We start from the raw sequence: 15,701 nt of genomic DNA on the forward strand, positions 1-15,701 counted from the left end.
AAAAACAAATGCCAAATGTCTTCTTTGATATAATGAGAGCAACTAAGAACAGAGCAGGGAGGAAGAGCGGGAGGAAAAGATTAACATTAAACAGAGTCATGAGGTGGGAGGGAAAGGGAGAGAAAAGGGAAATTGCATAGAAATGGAAGGAGACCCTCACTGTTATACAAAATTACATATAAGAGGTTGTGAGGGGGAATGGGAAAAAATAAGGAGAAAAATGAATTACAGTAGATGGGGTAGAGAGAGAAGATGGGAGGGGAGGGGAGGGGGGATAGCAGAATACAACAGTTACTATTATGGCATTATGTAAAAAGTAGGCAAGATAAGGGAGGAGAGGGCATGAGAATAAAAGAAAACTAAAATCTAAAAAAGGGGCAGGACACCCCCACTCTCTGGAGCGCGAACTTGGACTATCTCCTTGGCCTCTATGGAGGAGTCTCTCTCTCTCTTTCATTCTGTTATATCCTTTAAATAATTTTTTGCACTTGCCTAAGCATTTCTTAGATGTTGAATCTTCAACACTGAAATGTGCTGTAGTCCGGCTGCAGCAAAATAACGGGGGTGTGGGGGGGTGATGAGCAACTTGTGTACATTGATACAGCAGGAGTGGGAGCCCTTTATTGTAGGACAGGAGGGGTATATATACATTCCACACAGCTTATCTTAATTAACATAAACTAGATACAGCAGTCAACCAATAAGGAATCGCCACACTAATAGCTCGGTGGCGTTACTTCACAAACCACTCCCTCTGGCAAAATGCCAGGCGCCATCTTGACTTGTTTACAGACCCTAACAGGAATGGACTCAGCCCTTATTCTCAATACCAGAATCACCTACACAAACTTATTCAAATTATAAGCATATTCCCAAAGATCAAAGAGACACTGTTTTTTGTTACTGATGAGTTGGCCATACTTTTTTTCAATATTGTATCAATGCTGTTGGGCCTAGAAAATATTTTATTACAGTCATTCACAAACAGAGATTATTGTAATTTCAGTGACCTTCCAGATTGACTTGATCAGGGCCTTCATTTTATAGCTAAGAAAACAGGTTAAAGCAGGCCTGCTTCTAAATACCACACAACTTTTCTCAATTATAGGTGTCAGACTGCACCTTTCTATAGCCATAAGATAAATTTTCAAGTTTATAATAAACATTTGCATGTTTAATCAGTAATTAGAAATATTTATGTTTATCAGATAATGCTTGTTGGAACCTCGTGGTGTAGAAGTTAGTCATCTTGTTATATAGATTAGAAAAATAAAATAATCTTTAACTAACCCATGCTCATGCTGCTAGGATGTGGTAAAGTGGCCACTTGATGAAACATTTGCAAGTTTAATACTTTTTATGCCATAGAATTAGCAGGCATTTATTGAGTGGCTTCCATGGATCCAGCACCCTGGTTAGTGCTATAGGGAAAACAGAAAAAGTATAAAACATGATCCTATCTATATTGAATTAAGAAAAATATGATTGTTGTAAAAAAAAGAAAAAGAAAAAAAGGCCTGAGAAATATTCACAGGTGGGATATATCCACTTTTCTTGTCCTTCAGTTTGTTTTTTGTCTTTTTCTAGAAACCTCTAACTTTGCCAGTCTACTTCCCAAGCTTATGACTCAGAATTAAGAAAACAGGGAGAAAAAGACAGGCTTGGTCAGCTGGGACAAGGGATTCAACAAAAGAACAAAAAGTAGGGAGGACTTCTGGAAGTTTTTCAAAGAGGACTGGTGAGTGAAGTTCAGATTTAGCTTTGAAGTGTCAGACTATTAAGAAGATGAGAATGCTTCTGTGAAGTGTGGCTTTGTGTTAGAAATTTCATTATTTTTCATGTTCTACAACAAATAGGTTTAAAATTTGAAAGTTCTTTTTAATCATGTTTGGTATTTGATACATTTATTTTAGGTGGCAACACAATTTGGGCACAAGTAGCCTGAGAGACATAATGGGTGCCTAATAATTATAATCTTAGATTTGATTAGCACATTCATATTTTCAAAGATTATAAATACACATTATCTTGTGGAGTCCACTCAAGATTATTTGTTTAAAATATTGGCAACTGAGGCTTAATAAAGTTTTGTATTTACCTAGGATTACACAATTAACAAAATAACTGGATTGAGATGATAACTTCAATTGCAAGACTCCATAACCAATTCATTCAACTACCACATAGATCATGTGAAACAAACAATAAAGAAAAGATACATTTAAGTACATGTAGATCCATGTCTGGAACAGATAAGGGTCTTTACAAATATTTGATAAATGATTGAATAAATAAATGCTAAAATATGGAGTACACTCAATTCACTGCAGGAGTTCACATAGGAAAGCAGAGACCTACTGGGCAAGAACTGTCAGACAAGAGGAAGAGGCATCTAAAGAAAGCCAATGTGGGATGGTGGGGAATACGTTTATGGGAGACTGAGGAGGGAATTCGGAGAGATAGGTGGTTTTTCAGAAATAAAGTTGTTGGTGGTAGAACATTTGATAGCCATGTTGAAGATTTTAGAACTGACATGAGAAGACCAAGGGATCCCTGGAGCTCTACCTGCTATCCTCTATTAGAAGAGAGAATAGAGGGGAAATTTATTTTAGTAGGAGTAACCCAGCATAGTGCATACCTAGGAATATAGGACAAGTCAGATGAATGCTCTTCCATGCCCCTACACTAGCTCTGAACCCGTTGATTCCAGGCCCCAAATTTGCATTATTTCCATGCAAATTAGTCACCTATCTGTGACTAATTATTTTGGTACTACTTCATGATACCCACTGAATTTTCAGATAAAATCAGAATTTATTTTATTTTGCCTCATTTTCATGTTTAAGCAAAATCCCTCATTCTTCTCATCCTAACACCAGCCCTATGCTCCAAGTTTCATTTCTCCTTCAGGACAAAGATCAAGAATCATACTTTAGGGGATCCAACATGGCCGCCGGTGAGGAAGCAGCGATTCCAATGTCTCCACATTAACGGGATCAGAAAGACCCATTGGAACAGCGGCAGTCTACCTACTGAGGAACTTCTAGCAAAATTCCGTGAAGAGGGGACCTGCCGGGAATTGGTAGGTTTATTAGTAGTGTCAGTTTGTCTCAGACAAGTGGATCTTGGCCGGTCACGCGGGCGCGGAGGTCGAGTCCCGCAGCCACCAGCCGCTTCAGAAAGCGGCCGGAGGCCCCAAGCGGCGCGGTCCGCCCGAACCCGCAGATGGCACACGCCATCTCGCTGTCCCGGAAGGCCCCGTTCTCGCTCAGCGAACGGCCACTCCACCTGCCCGGATCTTAGCCATGCGGCGGCGGCCCGGCGCAGCGAGAAGTGACCCTGCCAGGCCCAGCAGACAGCCCGTGCCCTCTGGGCTCTACTAACAGCCACGCCCACCTGGTGAACGGCTCCTCCCCCCCCAGAAGGGAATCTAACCAACCCTTTACGAAATAGCGAACTGGGAACTAAAACCAGAGATTGTGTCAGACCAGAGACAAGCCAGTTCCACCCCTCCCTTCGGACACTCCGGCAAGGAGCCAGGGGCCAGCCATAACAGAGAGGGGAAGTCACCAAAGTTCGACCAAAGAGATTCCTTCCCAGCGGAATCTACTTTAGCAGGTGTGTGACTCCCACCCACATCAGATACAAACAACCGGGAAACTTCAAAATCTCTCCGTGGGCGTGACCATAAGGGCCAGAGGACTCTCGACCCCCAACTCCCCCTACTGCCAGTGACGTGGGTGTGACTGTAGGGGCAGAGGGAAGCAGAGAAGACTCCCCACCCCCAAATCCCCCAACCGCGAACTGAGAGGGTGTGACGGTAGGGGCGGAGGGAAACAGAGGACACTCCAGACCCCCAACTCCTCCTACCGCCAGCAGTGTGGTTGTGACTGTAGGGGCTGAGGGAAGTAGAGGGGATCCTAGACCCCCAACTCCTATTACCACCAGCAGCGACACCAATGGTCTTAGCTGCCAGACTCCGAAGGTGTGCCCACCAAAGGGGTCCGGAAAAATTAAACAATTGACTCCCAGACTACAGCTCCACAGCACTGGGGCTTAGATGAATGACAGCGAGAGTGCTCAGTAGTTAGGGAAATAGAGCACTTGTTGGGGCTGAAAGTGTAACCAAATCCTTGGGGAACTGCCTCCGGTGAGCAGGACCTGGCTGGCTGGCAGGAGGAAGGGGAGGAGGGGCCGTAGAAGTAAAACGGCTCTGGAACAACAGGATTGAGAGACTCCCAGGAACCGCCTTACAGGGATTGCTGTTGACACGTTGAGGGCAAAACTCAGCCCAGAGGGCACAGCTTTGCCTACGGGAAGAGAAGAAAATGGATCTCTAAGACCTAATTTTATTTCCTATTTCATTTTAATTTTTTCTCTCCCTTTTCCCTCTCTCTCTCCCCTTCCAAGTTTTACTGCTCTTTCCATTCTCCTCTATGCTATCTATCTCCCTCTCCTTCTTTCTTTTCAAGAGCACCTACCTTCCCCTTCCCCCCCAACTTTCATGCCCAAGCATTACGTCCTCCATTTCGCGTAACTGTCTAAATACAAATAGGTGTGCGCCATCCCCCCGTGCCTGCAAGGTAGCCAGACCTGAAACCCACCAGCAGGTCAGGCCCAGCAACCTGGGAGTGGCAGAGCCGCCCCCACGTGCCTGCAAGGTAGGCGCACCTGCTACCAACCAGCAGAACAGGCCCAGCGGCCTGCCGATGTGGTAGACACAGTGCCCCAATTGGAGGAGGAGCAGAGCCCCTGCCCGTGCCTGCGCAGGAGACTTTACAACTATACAAGAGTAATACAAATATATAGGGGGAAAATTCAACAACACAACAGTCTCAGTAAGCAGAAAGAAATGCGAACACTATGAAGAGACAAGGAAAGAAAGGACCACAAGCAATGCAGGTCAACTCAACGTTAGAAGAGGTAATATCTGCAGCAGATGGAATGTCAGATAAAGAATTCAGGAGATACATGCTTCAGATGATCTGGAGTCTCAAGGAAGACATTAGACAGCAAAATCAGACAATGAAAGATCTCTTCAACAGTGAAATACATAAACAAATCCAGGAAGTAAAAGACCAACTATACAGGGAGATAGAAGCTATAAAAAACAAACAAACAGAAATCCTAGAAAGGCAGGAAGCAATAAACCAACTTAAAAACTCAATTGAGAATACTACCAGCAGAGTAGAACACTTAGAAGATAGAACGTCAGACAATGAAGACAAAGTATTTCAACTTGAAAAGAACATAGACAGCTCAGCAAGACAGTTAAGAAACCATGAGCAGAACATCCAAGAGATGTGGGATAACATAAAGAGACCAAACTTAAGAGTCATTGGGATACAGGAAGGCACAGAGCTCCAAACCAAAGGAATAAACAATCTATTCAATGAAATAATACGAGAAAACTTCCCAGACTTGAAGAATGAATCAGAATCCCAAATCCTAGAAGCCTACAGGACACCGAATGTGCATAATCATAAGAGATCCACACCTAGACACATTATACTGAAGATGCCCAACATACAGAATAAGGAGAGAATTTTAAAAGCTACAAGAGAAAGGAAACAGATTACATTTAGGGGTAAACCAATCAGGATAACAGCTGATCTCTCAACACAGACTTTGAAAGCTAGAAGATCCTGGAATAACATATTTCAAACACTGAAAGAAAATGGGTACCAACCAAGAATTGTGTATCCAGCAAAATTGAGCTTCAAGATGGAAGATGAAATTAAAACCTTCCACGATAAAAAAAAGTTAAAAGAATTTGCAGCTAGAAAACCATCTCTCCAAAAAATCCTCAGCAAAACATTACAGGAAGAGGAAATGGAAAATAACAATGAAAACCAACAGTGGGAGGTAGGACAGTAAAGGGGGGAAAATAATCAAAGAGGAAAACAAACCATATTCAGTAACATAAATAAACAAATATGGCTAGAAGGATAACCCATATCTCAATAATAACCCTAAATGTTAATGGCTTAAACTCACCAATTAAGAGACACAGGCTAGTAGAATGGATCACAAAACATGACCCAACAATATGCTGCCTACAGGAGACGCATTTGATAGGAAAAGACATACATAGACTGAAGGTGAAAGGTTGGGAAAAATCATATCACTCATAGGGACTTCGGAAACAAGCAGGAGTGTCCATACTCATATCAAATAAAATAGATTTCAAGCCAAAGTTAATCAAAATGGATAAAGAGGGACACTACATACTACTCAAGGGAACCATACACCAACAAGACATAACAATCATAAATATATATGGCCCAAACAATGGTGCAGCTATGTTCATCAAACAAACTCTTCTCAAGTTCAAGAGTCTAATAGACCACCATACAATAATCATGGGAGACTTCAACACACCTCTCTCACCACTGGACAGATCTTCCAAACAAAAGTTGAATAAGGAAACTATAGAACTCAATAACACAATTAACAACCTAGACTTAATTGACATATATAGAATATACCACCCAACATCAAGCAGTTACACTTTTTTCTCAGCAGCACATGGATCCTTCTCAAAAATAGATCACATATTATGTCACAGGGCAACGCTTAGACAATATAAAGGAGTAGAGATAATACCATGCATCTTATCTGACCATAATGGAATGAAACTGAAAATCAACGATAAAAGAAGGAAGGAAAAATCATGCATCACTTGGAGAATGAACAACAGGTTGCTGAATGATCAATGGGTTATAGAAGACATCAAGGAGGAAATTAAAAAATTCTTAGAGATAAATGAAAACACAGACACAACATATCGGAATCTATGGGACACATTGAAAGCAGTTCTAAGAGGAAAATTCATTGCATGGAGTTCATTCCTTAAAAAAAGAAAAAAACAACAAATAAATGATCTCATACTTCAGCTCAAAATCCTAGAAAAAGAAGAGCAAAATAACAGCAAAAGAAGTAGAAGGCAAGAATTAATTAAAATCAGAGCTGAAATTAATGAAATTGAAACAAAAGAAACAATTGAAAAAATTGATAAAACTAAAAGTTGGTTCTTTGAAAAAATAAATAAGATTGACAGACCCTTAGCCATGCTAACAAAGAGAAGAAGAAAGAGAACTCAAATTACTAGCATACAGGATGAAAAAGGCAATATCACAACAGACACTTCAGAAATACAGAAGATAATCAGAAATTATTTTGAATCCTTATACTCCAATAAAATAGAAGATAGTGAAGGCATCGATAAATTTCTTAAGTCATATGATCTGCCCAGATTGAGACAGGAGGATATAGACAACCTAAACAGACCAATATCAATTGAGGAAATAGAAGAAACCATCAAAAGATTACCAGCTAAGAAAAGCCCAGGACCAGATGGGTATACAGCAGAGTTTTACAAAACCTTTAAAGAGGAACTAATACCAATACTTTTCAAGCTATTTCAGGAAATAGAAAAAGAGGGAGAGCTTCCAAATTCATTCTACGAGGCCAACATCACACTGATTCCGAAACCAGACAAAGATACTTCAAAGAAAGAAAACTACAGACCTATATCTCTAATGAACCTAGACGCAAAAATCCTCAATAAAACTCTGGCGAATCGGATACAAAATCATATCAAAAAAACTGTACACCATGATCAAGTAGGATTCATCCCTGAGATGCAAGGCTGGTTCAATATACAGAAATCAATAAATGTTATCCACCACATCAATAGACTTAAAAATAAGAACCATATAATCATCTCGATAGATGCAGAAAAAGCATTCGACAAAGTACAGCATCCCTTTATGTTCAAAACTCTCGAAAAAATAGGGATAACAGGAACATACCTCAACATTGTAAAAGCAATCTACGCTAAGCCCCAGGCTAGCATCATTCTGAATGGAGAAAAGTTGAAGGCATTCCCTCTAAAATCTGGAACAAGACAGGGATGCCCTCTCTCACCACTTCTGTTCAACATAGTCCTCGAAACACTGGCCAGAGCAATTAGACAGACAAAAGAAATTAAAGGCATAAAAATAGGAAAAGAAGAACTTAAATTATCACTATTTGCAGATGACATGATTCTATACCTAGCAGACCCAAAAGGGTCTACAAAGAAACTATTAGAGCTAATAAATGAATTCAGCAAAGTGGCAGGATATAAAATCAACACGCACAAATCAAAGGCATTCCTGTATATCAGCGACAAACCCTCTGAAATGGAAATGAGGACAACCACTCCATTCACAATATCCTCAAAAACAATAAAATACTTGGGAATCAACCTAACAAAAGAGGTGAAAGACTTATACAATGAAAACTACAGAACCCTAAAGAGATAAATAGAAGAAGATCTTAGAAGATGGAAAAATATACCCTGTTCATGGATAGGCAGAACTAACATCATCAAAATGGTGATATTACCAAAAGTTCTGTATAGGTTTAATGCAATGCCAATCAAAATCCCAATGGCATTTCTTGTAGAAATAGAGAAAGCAATCATGAAATTCATATGGAAAAATAAAAGACCCAGAATAGCAAAAGCAATGCTAAGCAGGAAGTGTGAATCAGGTGGTATAGCGATACCAGACTTCAAACTATACTACAGAGCAATAGTAACAAAAACAGCATGGTATTGGTACCAAAACAGGCGGGTGGACCAATGGTACAGAATAGAGGACACAGAAACCAACCCACAAAACTACAACTTTCTTATATTTGATAAAGGGGCTAAAAGCATGCAATGGAGGAAGGATAGCATCTTCAACAAATGGTGCTGGGAAAACTGGAAATCCATATGCAACAAAATGAAACTGAATCCCTTTCTCTCGCCATGCACAAAAGTTAACTCAAAATGGATCAAGGAGCTTGATATCAAACCAGAGACAAGGCATCTGATAGAAGAAAAAGTTGGCTACGACATACACACTGTGGGGTCGGGCTCGAAATTCCTTAATAGGACACCCATAGCACAAGAATTAATATCTAGAATCAACAAATGGGACTTGCTCAAACTAAACAGTTTTTTTCTCAGCAAAAGAAACAATAAGAGAGGTAAATAGGGAGCCTACATCATGGGAACAAATCTTTACTCCTCACACTCCAGATAGAGCCCTAATATCCAGAGTATATAAAGAACTCAAAAAATTAGACAATAAGATAACAAATAACCCAATCAACAAATGGGCCAAGGACCTAAACAGACACTTCTCAGAGGAGGACATACAATCAATCAACAAGTACATGAAAAAATGCTCACCATCTCTAGCAGTCAGAGAAATGCAAATCAAAACCACCCTAAGATATCATCTCACTCCAGTAAGATTGGCAGCCATTAGGAAGTCAAACAACAACAAGTGCTGGCGAGTATGTGGGGAAAAGGGTACTCTTGTACATTGCTGGTGGGACTGCAAATTGGTGCAACCAATTTGGAAAGCAGTATGGAGATTTCTTGGAAAGCTGGGAATGGAACCACCATTTGATCCAGCTATTCCCCTTCTGGGTCTATTCCCTAAAGACCTAAAAAGAGCATGCTACAGGGACACTGCTACATCGATGTTCATAGCAGCACAATTCACAATAGCAAGACTGTGGAAGCAACCTAGATGCCCTTCAATAGATGAATGGATAAAAAAAATGTGGCATTTATACACAATGGAGTATTACTCTGCATTAAGAAATGACAAAATTATAGAATTTGGAGGGAAATGGATGGCATTAGAGCAGATTATGCTAAGTGAAGCTAGCCAATCCCTAAAAAACAAATGCCAAATGTCTTCTTTGATATAAGGAGAGTAACTAAGAACAGAGTAGGGAAGAAGAGCATGAGAAGATGACTAACATTAAACAGGGATGAGAGGTGGGAGGGACAGGGAGAGAGAAGGGAAATTGCTTGGAAATGGAAGGAGACCCTTAGGGTTATACAAAATTACATACAAGAGGAAGTGAGGGGAAAGGGAAAAATAATACAAGGGGGAGAAATGAATTACAGTAGAGGGGGTAGAGAGAGGGGAGGGGAGGGGAGGGGAGGGGAGGGGGGATAGTAGAGGATAGGAAAGGCAGCTGAATACAACAGACATGAGTATGTCAACATGTAAATCAATGTAAGTGTAACTGATGTGACTCTGCAATCTGTATACGGGGTAAAAATGGGAGTTCATAACCCACTTGAATCAAAGTGTGAAATATGATATATCAAGAACTATGTAATGTTTTGAACAACCAAAAAAAAAAAAGAAAAAAAACGTAAAAAATAAAAAAGAATCATACTTTAGTCATGCATGCTGGTGCCTGCCTGTAATTCCAGTGACTTGGGAGGCTGAGGCAGGAGAATTGAAAGTTTAAAAACAGCCTCAGCAATTTAGCAAGACCCTGTCTGAAAATAAAAAGGGCTGAGGATGTAGCCCAGTAGTAAAGCACTCCTGGGTTCGATCTCTGGTACCAAAACCAAACAAAAACAAAACACAAAAAGAACTATATTTTGTATAGCAGAGTCTTTTAAAGTAGAGGCTTAAATTATTTACTAATTTGTCATGTTTTAGTCAAAAGTACCAGAAATATTTAAAACTGTACAATAGATAATGTTTGTCCCTGGATGTATTATCTTTTTTAAAAAAAATTTTCTCCTTTGTATGTTGCCTTCTTTTACACATACACTGCCAACTCATTCATAAATAAATAAAACTAGCTGCTTATACTTTACTAATTCTTATAACCCTTTTTAGAAAATTAGCCTTTCCTCATTTAAGTTCCTTCAGTGGCCTCATCTCAATTACATGTCATCTGTCACAGAATTTGAGCTGGTAAGATAATTAATTAGCACTAGAAGGTATAGTGACTAGAAGATATCTCATTAATAAATTAATAGTGGCATTAGGTTAACCAGGGATATATTTGGCAACACAAAACTTCAACCTATTCACTCAACTTTTAATAAACATCTGAGTATACATTGTAGTTCTCAACCTTTTTGCCATTAAGTAAAGATTTTATAATCTACTGTACTTCACAGCACCCCCTTTGGAAATATTTTGTTTAACAAAATTCACTTTAAATAATATTTGGTTTCCTATTTTATTACATATACACATTAATTGAAGTTTCCAGGTTTCATGAACAACCATCATGCGATCTACTGAACTGGTAGAATTCTAGCCAACAGTCAAAAAGAAAGTAGTCTTTTTAAAGTTATCTTTTACACTTATCATTGAACATAATTTTCTTCAGCTTTTTGCAATACTGACTATAAATTTCATGGATTCACAATCTTATGTTCACTTTCTCAGTAGCACAAGGATTCTGGGTTCAGAATCACTGTTTGAATACCTAGTAGGAACTGAGGTTGGCACTGAATGCCAAAAAATATGAAAATATATATGTCTGGACACCTTTCTCAATATGCTCAGAACTTCGTTGCTGATATGGATGCCCTTTGAGTATACAATATTTACCTGTGTTTCTCACTTTCCCATGGTATTTTTTTTTCTGGTTATTTAGTTAACTATCTATGACTCTTCTAAGAGAAACTTACTTACGCACAGATGTAGTTTCTTATGGCATAATTCAGGTACTTGCCACGTGTGCTGGGGGTCTAACATCTACCTAAGATTAGCCTCTTCCAGCATAAAACTAAACAAGGCAACAGATTATAAATTAACATCATTTGCCTGGGTTGGACTTACCTCTAATTTGAATCCCAGTTCTTCCACTTTGAGCAAAGGGATTTATGGCAAGTTTCTAATGCTTTCAATATCTAAATTTTCTTACCTGAAAAATAGCAATAATAAGTTTATTTAACTTTTATAGTTTTATGAGGGTTAAATGACATAATGTATAAAGCATTTATCATAATATTTCCATATAATAAACTCTTTATAAATGTATCACTTAATTTTAAATAGGAAAAGAAGAGGAATAGAAATATATGGAAATTTAGCCAGAAGAATACCAGGTTTGAAGAAATGATTGCTTTGTCACTTAAACAGTAGGTGGAGATGGATGGACAAGAAGAACAAAGACAAAGAGATGAAGGAAACTGAAACAATAGAAGATTTTAAAGTATGAACTAATGATTTGATGTCTCTCTTTTCTGGGTAATTTTTGGTAATTGTATTTATAATCTTAAATATATCATTATGTTTTAAATAAAACATCAAAAGCTTATTTTCCATGAAGTATTTAGGAATTATATAAAGGTATGTGGAGAGATTATTCAAGTAAGTAGTCCTTCGTTACCTTCAGTTCCACTTTCTGCAATTTGTTACCCATGGTACAAAAATATTAAGTGTAAAGTTTCAGAAATAAGCTTATGAGTTCTAAATTGCACATTGTTTTGAGGAGTGTTATGAAATCTCATGCCATTTCACTCAGTTCTGCCCGTGTCGTGAATCATTCCTTTGTCCATCATATCCATACTATATATTCTACCTATTATTGGTCACTTAGTACCCATCTTGGGTATCAGATCAACTTTCACAAAATCACAGTAATTGTATTTAAAGAGCCTTTATTTTATATAATAATGGTCCCAAAGAGTAAGATTAATTATGTCAATTTTCTCCTATTTTATTGCTATAATTGTTTTATTAATATTTACTATTAATCCCTAAATTATAAATGTAATTTTATCTTAGGTATGTATGTCTAGAATAAAAACATAGTAACTAGAGGGTTCAGTTCTATTCACAGTTTTAGGCATCTCTTGGGTCAGATCCCCACAAACAAGGGGAGATTACTGTGAGTTGTTCAAATAAATACAAAATTAATAGTGAATCTAAATCAGGCCAAGGCTTCCAACATTCAACTGTCAGAAGTTACATTCCTAAACTATACTGTTGGATTAGTAAGAAATTTAAATTTATTCTGTAACCTTGGAATGTGTAAGCTGTATTTTTTTCCTGTTTCTTCGATAACAAATGCCTTCAAACAACAAAAAAATATTAGTCTATAGTTTTAGATGTCAGAAGTCTGAAATGGTTACTACTGGGATAAAAGTAAGGTGCACCAGAGCTGCATTCCTTTCTGGAGGACCCTGGGGAGAATCCATTTTTCTGCCTTTTCTGGCTTCTAGCACATTGTAATTTTCTGACACTGACCCTTCTTCTTCCCTCCTTCATATTTAAGGGTCCTTATGATTACATTGGGCTCTTTAAAATAATCTAGGATGATCTCTTTCCAACTCAAGGTCAGCTGATTAGCAACCTTAATTCCACCTACAACCTTAATAAGTGTGTAACCTAATGCCATGTAATCTAACATATTCGAGGATTCCATGATTAGATGATGGTCATTTGATAACCATTATTTGATAACCATTATTCTTCTTATACCAAGAGCATAGTGGTGACATTTTATTCTAACTCTTCATGCTTACAAAAATCAAATAGAATAGATCCAAATTTTGCATTAACATATTTATGGATAATTAATTACCACAGTGAAGATAATTTATGAATTCTAGTTGCAAAGCAATTTTTTTTCTCATTCACTAACGATTTGGGAAAATCAATCAGTTATGCATCAATTTCCTAATTTTAAATGTGAATCATAATACCTACCTCATGATATTGTTATTAATTTATGTGAATAATTTAGGAAGACATCTAACATTTTAAAAAAAACAATAAAAGTTATCTGTTTACAGATCACATGATCTTATATGTAGAAACTCTAAAGAATTCATACACACACATACACACACACACACACACACACACACACACACACACACAATTAGAACTAATAAACAAATCCACTAAAGCAAGAGCATACAAAATCAATATGCAAGTATCAGTTGCATCTTTATTTATTTTTTTTAAAGTATTATTTTTTTATTTTATTATTATTATTTTTTTATTGGTTGTTCACAACATTACAAAGCTCTTGACATATCATATTTCATACATTAGATTGAAGTGGGTTATGAACCCCCAATTTTACCCCAAATGCAGATTGCAGAATCACATCGGTTACACATCCACAATTTTACGTAATGCCCTATTAGTAATTGTTGTATTCTGCTACCTTTCATATCCCCTACTATCCCCCCTCCCCTCCCCGCCCATCTTCTCTCTCTACCCCATCTACTGTAATTCATTTCTCTCCTTGTTTATTTTCCCATTCCCCTCACAACCTCTTATATGTAATTTTGTATAGCAATGAGGGTCTCCCTTCATTTCCATGCAATTTCCCTTTTCTTTCCCTTTCCCTCCCATCTCATGTCTCCGTTTAATGTTAAACTTTTCTTCCTGCTCTTCCTCCCTGCTCTGTTCATAGTTGCTCTCATTATATCAAAGAAGACATTTGGTATTTGTTTTTTAGGGATTGGCTAGCTTCACTAAGCATAATCTACTCTAGTGCCATCCATTTCCCTGCAAATTCTATGATTTTGTCATTTTTTATTGCTGCATAGTACTCCATTGTGTATAGATGCCACATTTTTTTATCCATTCATCTATTGAAGGGCATCTGGGTTGGTTCCACAGTCTAGCAATTGTGAATTGTGCTGCTATGAACATCGATGTGGCAGTATCCCTGTAGCATGCTCTTTCAAGGTCTTCAGGGAATAGTCGAGAAGGGCAATAGCAGGGTCAAATGGTGGTTCCATTCCCAGCTTTCCCAGGAATCTCCAAACTGCTTTCCAAATTGGCCACACCAATTTGCAGTCCCACCAGCAATGTACAAGTGTACCCTTTTCTTCACATCCTCGCCAGCACTTGTTGTTGTTTGACTTCATAGTGGCTGCCAATCTTACTGGAGTGAGATGGTATCTTAGTGTGGTTTTGATTTGCATTTCCTTGACTGCTAGCGATGGTGAGCATTTTTTCATGTACTTGTTGATTGATCATATATCCTCCTCTGAGAAGTGTCTGTTCAGGTCCTTGGCCCATTTGTTGATTGGGTTATTTGTTATCTTATTGTCTAATTTTTTGAGTTCTTTGTATACTCTGGATATTAGGGCTCTATCTGAAGTGTGAGGAGTAAAACTTTGTTCCCAGGATGTAGGCTCCCTATTTAACTCTCTTATTGTTTCTCTTGCTGGGAAAAAACTTTTTAGCTTAAGTAAGTCCCATTTGTTGATTCTTGTTGTTAACTCTTGTGCTATGGGTGTCCTATTAAGGAATTTGTAGCCCGACCCCACAATATGTAGATCGGAGCCAACTTTTTCTTCTTTCAGACGCAGAGTCTCTGATTTGATATCAAGCTCCTTGATCCATTTTGAGTTAACTTTTGTGCATGGCGAGAGAAGGATTCAGTTTCATTTTGTTGCATATGGATTTCCAGTTTTCCCAGCACCATTTGTTGAAGATGCTGTCCTTCCTCCATTGCATGCTTTTAGCCCCTTTATCAAATATAAGATAGTTGTAACTTTGTGGATTAGTCTCTGTGTCCTCTATTCTATACCATTGGTCCACCCGCCTGTTTTGGTACCAGTACCATGCTGTTTTTGTCACTATTGCTCTGTAATATAGTTTGAAATCTGGTATTGCTATACCGCCTGATTCACACTTCCTGTTTAGAATTGCTTTTGCTATTCTGGGTCTTTTATTTTTCCATATGAATTTCATGATTGCTTTATCTATTTCTACAAGAAATGCCATTGGGATTTTGATTGGCATTGCATTAAACCTATACAGAACTTTTGGTAATATCACCATTTTGATGATGTTAGTTCTGCCTATCCATGAACAGGGTATATTTTTCCATCTTCTAAGATCTTCTTCTACTTCTCTCTT

Source organism: Spermophilus citellus (assembly GCF_964194105.1).
Source record: "Spermophilus citellus genome assembly, chromosome: 4".
Lineage (NCBI taxonomy): Eukaryota > Metazoa > Chordata > Mammalia > Rodentia > Sciuridae > Spermophilus > Spermophilus citellus.